Here is a 6,827-nt window from a genome sequence, read left to right on the forward strand (position 1 = left end):
GGTGTGCTACCTATACTTTGGATTGGTCTCCTAGGCTACTCACCTAACAACTTTCATCATTGGTCATTTCACTTACCAATTAAGGAGATGAGACCGGATAAATGAGCTGCGCCTGCAGCAACAGCCTGAGAGTGCATTCTGTGCAAGTAAAAATGGTTCTATGCAATTCTGGGAGCATAAAGATGATGGGAGAAGAAGTGAGTGAGTTTGCAGATCATAGGATAGACAAAGCGCCTGATCCAAAGCTCATTGAAATCAGTGGAAAGACACCCATCAGCTTCAGGGGGCTTTGGGATCAGCCTTACAACATTGCCTCTATTTCACAGAGGATGTGCATTTTTTGGCACAATCAGATTCTGCTCTCAACAGGTGGAAATGCAGGACAAAGCGTCAATATTAACTCATTGATACAGAGTTTCGAGGTGTACAAGTGTCAGGAGTGTTAAACTCTAGATGAGAGTTGCTGATGTAGTTTAGAGTCAAACGAAAGTGAAAATACACAGACCTTAACTCCCTCGCACACAAAACAAAACAAGCCAAACTGACCCTGAAATCAAGGGAGTTACAGCATGGATGCATTTGACTGAGCATGTGTGTTCGTGTGTTCATGTGTAGAAATGAATCAAAACAGCAAAATAGCATCTGTCAGTTTTAGGTTGCCATGAGCTACCAATAGGGTGAGACACAGTCAGGTGACAGGATTCATTTCTCTGAGTTGTTTTTTTCTTTTTTGATCTCAAATAGTCTTCGCCTCCTAGCCAGTATCAGGCAGTTGTACCCATGTCCCACAGCCTCTTCCCCCACTATCAGAAGTGCTTTTGTAACAGAAAAACAACTGCAGTAACAATAATCTGACAGAGCGAGCGCTGTTCTGCAGAAACCACCTTCCAAGCCGGCCATTTTACTGCCTGGCTACACCCCTGTTCCTGAGTTTGCATTAGACCCCAGCCAAGAAGCCTAAGGCCCAGCAGCATGTCCCCTTTTGCCCTCCAGTGACCATGCAAGCCACAGACGAAGGCCAGGGTTTGGCATGGAGCTGGGGGAACAACCCAAACCAGAAACTCAAAAGTGAAAGAAGGCTGATGGCTGGGCACCCTGAGAGAGACCCTTGCTGCCCCTCCGGGGCCACCTGGGTGGCTGAGCATTGCTCACGAGTGCAGACCAATTTCTCTCGCAGGGAAAGGACCACTCCCCCTTCCCCTCTCTCTATAACTAAAGGCGTACTCCATAACACCAAAATATAGGGAGACGGGAAGCAGCCCCATCCTCAGGAATCCAGAAAAAAATAGCCTGGCAACAGATTTCCTCTGCTAAAGCCGGAGAGGCACAAAGCTTCCCCAGTGCACACTGCCCCCCAGAGGGGATGCGCCCGCCTCCCCCACCCCACTGCTGATTTGCTTCTTGGCTTGTACTGAGCATGCTCACATGGACTGAGCACGCTCAGTAATGCTGCTGAAGCCGGCTGCCCTCACTCCACCTCCCTCCCTCCCATCGGCAAGCATGGGTCACCTTTGTTGCCACCCTCACCACAATGTCTCTTAGAACAAAACTAATCACCACCACCCTTCCCAGTACAGTGATGGGAACAGGATTGATTGGTAACGTTCATTTATTTGTAAACACTTTGAATCTCAAGATAAATTGACTGATCGCTGAAGGTCTTTTCACCAGGCCAAGTGGGGTCTGCCATCACAATTCATCTCGATGCACCAGTTAATTGGTTAATTTGTCCTCCCAACTGTACCGAACTCTTTCTTTCATTCCTCCCAAACTCCAGCAACTTTCTGAACTGCTTCGGATCCTTTAGTTGGCAAACTCTTAATAACAGTCCTTCTCTTCTATGCACCCTTATGCCAGCATTCACAGAACTGCTGTGGTTAAGAGTCTATCAGCATTCTCATTCTAAATCCAGTTTTCAGGGTGTATAACTTGGAAATGAACTTTTGTTTTGTGTTGAAATAAAAACAGCAACACTGGGTCAGACCAAAAGTCCATCTAGCCCTGTATCCTGTCTTCCAACAGTGGCCAGTGCCAGGTGCCCCAGAGGGAATGAACAGGACAGGTAATCATCAAATGTGTCATGAAAACATGCTGGCCAAAGAGCGAATAAAAATAAGCCTATTAAGCCTCTCCAATAGTCCTTAGTAATAGAGTGTTTCAAAAATTTTCCAATGGAATTTTTTTCCATCAGCCAATGTCTTTTTGTCTAAATAGAACCTTTCCACAGGAAAGTGTCAATTTCAACAACAACAAAACTTCGAAACGAAGAATCAAAAATGTTTTGACCTTATCAGAATGGAACATTTTGATGTTTCATTTCAAAATTACTTTCTATTATGGAAGTTATTTTACATTATAAATCATGATGTAACACACACTTTTAAAAGACATCAGAACAAAATATTTGAATGCTATCAACAAGGACAATGTTCTGATTGACCCAAATGATTTTTTTAAATTTCATTTTTGAAGAAACGTTGATATTTTTATTTACGCTCCAATTTGGAATGAATTCCCGTGGAACGGAAATTTTAAGTTTTGGCCAGCTCTACTTATCAATCTTTGGGACACAATGATTTGAATTTTCTACCACTGAGCAATTAAATTAATTTTACAATATAAGTCTAAAATTAATCACCTTTGCTATACAGGAACTACTCACATAAGTAAGGACTACTCATGCAAGTAAGAGCTTGCAGGATTGGACCATAATACCACGGAACATGGTAGAGGTACTAATCGAAGGCCATCGGTCCAGAATGTCAACTCTTGTAAATAGGAGAAATATAGTACACGAATAAGGGAACAACGTGTGAATACAGCTTAAAGTACACAAGACATTTTAATCCTTAAAATAAATGCACAACGCAACCCAGCCCAATGGGTAGTGTGGTTCAAAGATCTACATCCTGACTCCAAACCAGGGCAGAGAGACCTTTACAGCCAAATGGAAACATTTTGGGTTCTATCACAGCCTTTGTAACGCTTGAGCAGCAAGCTGATCAAAACATCCATGGAAAAAGCCAGCATGCATGCTGCTCACCACCCCCAGCATGAAACATAAAACCAAAACGTGAAGCTGACCACCATGAGCCTAAATGCTGGACAGACACCGGAGAACGTGTACTTACCGAGGGCGAGAAAGAAACACAAACCACCACAGAAATGGACAGAGACGAGGACTCCGAAATAAAGAGTCCCAAAATTGTGTCCTTCTCTTTAGCTCTGATCTCTGCACATCTCGGTAACTACTTGAAACTACCTCACACGTACACCTCCACACTCCCCTTACCGGCTCTGGTAAGGCACAGGGCCTAACTAAAACTGAAAGTAAAACCAATAAGGAATTCCCCCTTGCAACAGCCCTTTCCTGTGTTAAAAACAATAGGAATTCATTCCAAACATACAGATGGGAGACTAGGTAAAAACGACATCCCTCCATAAAGAATTCCCCCCAAGGAAATGAGCCAGCCAGCCAGCCTCCACTGGCGCTAACCCCAGCTCAGCCATAACGAAGGTTATGCTGGTGTGAGCCTCAACGTCACATGGCTCTAAAAACACTGATGGGAATTTCCCCCTAAAATTCCTAAGCACGGACACAGCATCAAGGAACGTAAAGGGAAGGTTTAAAAAGCTCAGGGTTCTCGCTGTGGATACGGCACAAGATTAGGCAAGCTCCTTCGAGACTTGAGCAATTTGTGAAACGTTCCAGGGATCCGAAGAGGCTTGCATGCTTCAACAGGAGGGTCCTGAGGTTATTCTGTAATAGCTAGCCATAGAATGACTGCAGACAAACAGCTTGGTAAGGGTTTAAAAGGAGATTAGATATTACTTTTTCTTCACCGGAGCACAGATATGGCAGGCCAGACCCTCTGGTGCTGATTAAATCCAATGAAGCTATGCTGACTGATACTAAATGAAGATCCAGCCCAACATGCATTAATAATACCTAGGACTTTTCCCCAGTAGATCTCAAAGGCCAGTATCATTATCAGTATTTTACAAATGGGGAAACTGAGACACGGAGCAGGGAAGTGACTTACCTAAGGTCACCCAGCAGGCCAGTGGCAGTGCTGGGAACAGAACCAGGTCTCTTGGTCCCCACACTGGTGTTTTATCTACTTGGCCACATTAGCTCGTGGTGGAAACTAAATAACATAATCAGATAATAATTAGGCTCAGAAGCTACAACTACAAGCTCATTAGCTGGGCTAAAAGGACAAGAGCTGCTGAGCCTCGTGTTTCAGGAAGAAATGCTTCCCCGTGTCTTGTCTACAGGAATCTGGGAAGCAAATCTCTCACCATTGTGCTAGCAGCAGAGCAACTTCTCCAGGGCTAGCAAAAACTGGGAGCAGTAGTGTAGACACAGCACTGGCTGTGTTGTCCAGTCCTCCTCAGAGCAGGATGAGATGGCATGGCGGGGAAAACAGTGAGAGGATTCCCTCAGATGGTCAATGCAGACTCTGCCCCAGGGTAGTGTGAACACAGCTGGCACTCACTTGTTCGTACCAGATGGAATTGCAAGCAAAGCAGTCGCTGTGAGAGCCCCTCTACTTCAACAGAAATTTTCCCACCCGCTCCCACCACCTGAAATCACCCTTCTTTTCTGACCTTTCAAGCACACCCCACCTATCTGGGCAGACCTGACAGACACAGGGTTTGAATGTTGGTGGTAGTTGAGTTTTGGGGTCTTTTTCTGACATTTGTTGAGTGGCTGATTCTGTGCAGAAAAGAAGGCTATGGCTCTGCTATTGGTGTTACCTCAGTTTGCTGCACAGAGTCGGGGACAGTTGTCTTTATGCGTCTATATTGACAATCAAATAAATGAATACAAATCTGAAGGGGAAAATGTCTACCTTTCGGACTGTCTAGAGGGAGCTGGTTCTATAATCATGGGACAGGAACACTAAACCCCCAATCTCGCTGAATTATCAATACACTGGCAAATGCTCCTTTTATAGAGCAAATGGAGCCATAAGAGATGAAAAAAGTCAGATTTGCAAGCTAATCAGGTTCCATTTTATTAAGTACGTGCACACCTGTTTTTTAGGCAAGAAAGGGCTATTTTGCTCATTTAGCGTGGTCTCCCGTAGAACACGGGGCACAGAATTTCACCTAATTATGCGTCCAGTGGAAGGACTTATTCTTTTCTACTACGCAACTGAACAATACTCAGCCCAGTAACTTGTGGCTGAATCTTTTAGAAAGACATCTGGGCTTGATGTAAAAACTTATCCAGCTTGATAAGCAACAGCAGTTTCAAATCAATTGAAATCTCACTATTTCAACCATTCAATTTTAACCAGTCAGGATAAATGTTAAAATTTAAAATACAGTTAGATCTAGGAAGAGGGAGCTTGAAAGAGACACTGGAAAAAATAATAGGGACACTGAGGAGTATTTTGCTCACTGCAACACTCACCAATTTAGCCACTAAAACTTTCAGGAAACAGAAAATTAACCTGGCACTATTTTAACCTAGCTGTGTCAAGGAAAGGCTCTGAATGGACTAAGCATCCAGTGACAGTGGCCCTCGCCCATTGTCCTACCCTAGGAACATCCAACCTCAGAAATCCCAAAAACCAGGCTGTATTCTGGAGAGAAGAGCCTCCCCCCACCCCGCAAGGAATCGCTCTTCAGCATCAGTCTGCGGGCAGATTTTATGCCCCACCCGCGGGGAGCCCACCCCTCCTCCCTGTGCCACCCCACCTCCATGTGCTGATGTGGAGAAGCGAGCAGCGGGCTGGCGAGCCGGGCACCTCGAAGGCACCCTCTGTCCCAGAGGGGTCAGGCTGTCAACCGCCCCCCCAGAGACAGAGCCGGGGCGGAGAACTGGTGGCGGGTATTGCACCCACTGTTTAGCCTCAGCGCAGGGCAGGGGGTGAGGTGCCCCTTTGGTTGCATTGCCTATGCCTGCAGGACTATGGAGAAGGGGTCCCAACAGGGCGACCAGGCAGCAAATGTGAAAAATCAGGACGGGGGTGGGGGGAGTAATAGGAGCCTATATAAGAAAATGACCCTAACATCGGGACAGTCCGTCACCCCAGGTCCCAGCCCCGAGCACCGGCTGGGGGGGGAGGACACTCACCAGCTCAGTGGGGCGCCCCTACCGCGGGGCTCCCCGCTCCTTGCTCATGGCGCCGCTGCCCCCCGCGCTCCGGGCCGGCCACCCCAGCCCTGCGCCGCCCGGAGCCACCGCCCTCTTCGAAAGTGAAAATACATCCAGGGATGCGATCGCGGGTGCCGCTTCCGAGAAACCATGTGATGCCGCCGCCGCTGCTGTCCCGGGACCCGGGCGGTGTCCTCCCAGGCGGGCCGGAGTCCGGGCCGGGGGGACAACCGGGGGCTGAACCTCAGTGTCCGGAGCGGGGCACGCACCGGACTGAGGCCACGCGTGGTTCAAATCACAGATCAGGTCACATGGGTTTTGTGGCGCTCCACATTGCTCGGTCTCCTGCCAGCCCAGACCCTTAATCCGAATTCTAGTACTCCCGTAGGTGTAAATGCCAAGAGCTCAAAGGGGCTGGCAAATCTTCCGGCGGAGACCTGTGCCAACTACGAGAGCCATTTGGTCTGGGACCCCTGGAAAGCAACCCCCAGCCCGGCCGGTTCTCCGAAAGCTGGCGGAAGGGGGTAAGGGGTGGTTGCAGGTGGCGGTGGCCGGGAAATCGTGGGGTTGGTTTCTGGTTTGCAGAGTAGGGTTGCTTGTCTTTGAAGACGCTGCTCTTCAGAGTCGGTTTCTCTCAGGGTCCAGCTCCACTTGGAGCAGGAGCCCCACTCAGCTGCAGGACATGCAGACCTGCTGGCACTAGGAAACCAAAGATGGA

At 47.7% G+C, this 6,827-nt stretch overlaps 1 protein-coding gene across 1 annotated transcript in view; it reads right to left on the minus strand.

Moving 5' to 3' along the window:
* Window positions 1-3,412, minus strand: part of NLRC5 (NLR family CARD domain containing 5) — an 83,052-nt gene extending 79,640 nt beyond the window's left edge. Inside the window, exon 1 of the mRNA XM_032774048.2 lies at window positions 3,132-3,412. The gene's annotated coding sequence lies outside the window, so the exon portion shown is untranslated. The remainder of the gene's footprint in view (window positions 1-3,131) is intronic.
* Window positions 3,413-6,827: the final 3,415 nt, after the last annotated feature.

Source organism: Chelonoidis abingdonii, chromosome 19 (assembly GCF_003597395.2).
Source record: "Chelonoidis abingdonii isolate Lonesome George chromosome 19, CheloAbing_2.0, whole genome shotgun sequence".
In the NCBI taxonomy this organism is placed as follows: Eukaryota; Metazoa; Chordata; order Testudines; family Testudinidae; genus Chelonoidis; species Chelonoidis abingdonii.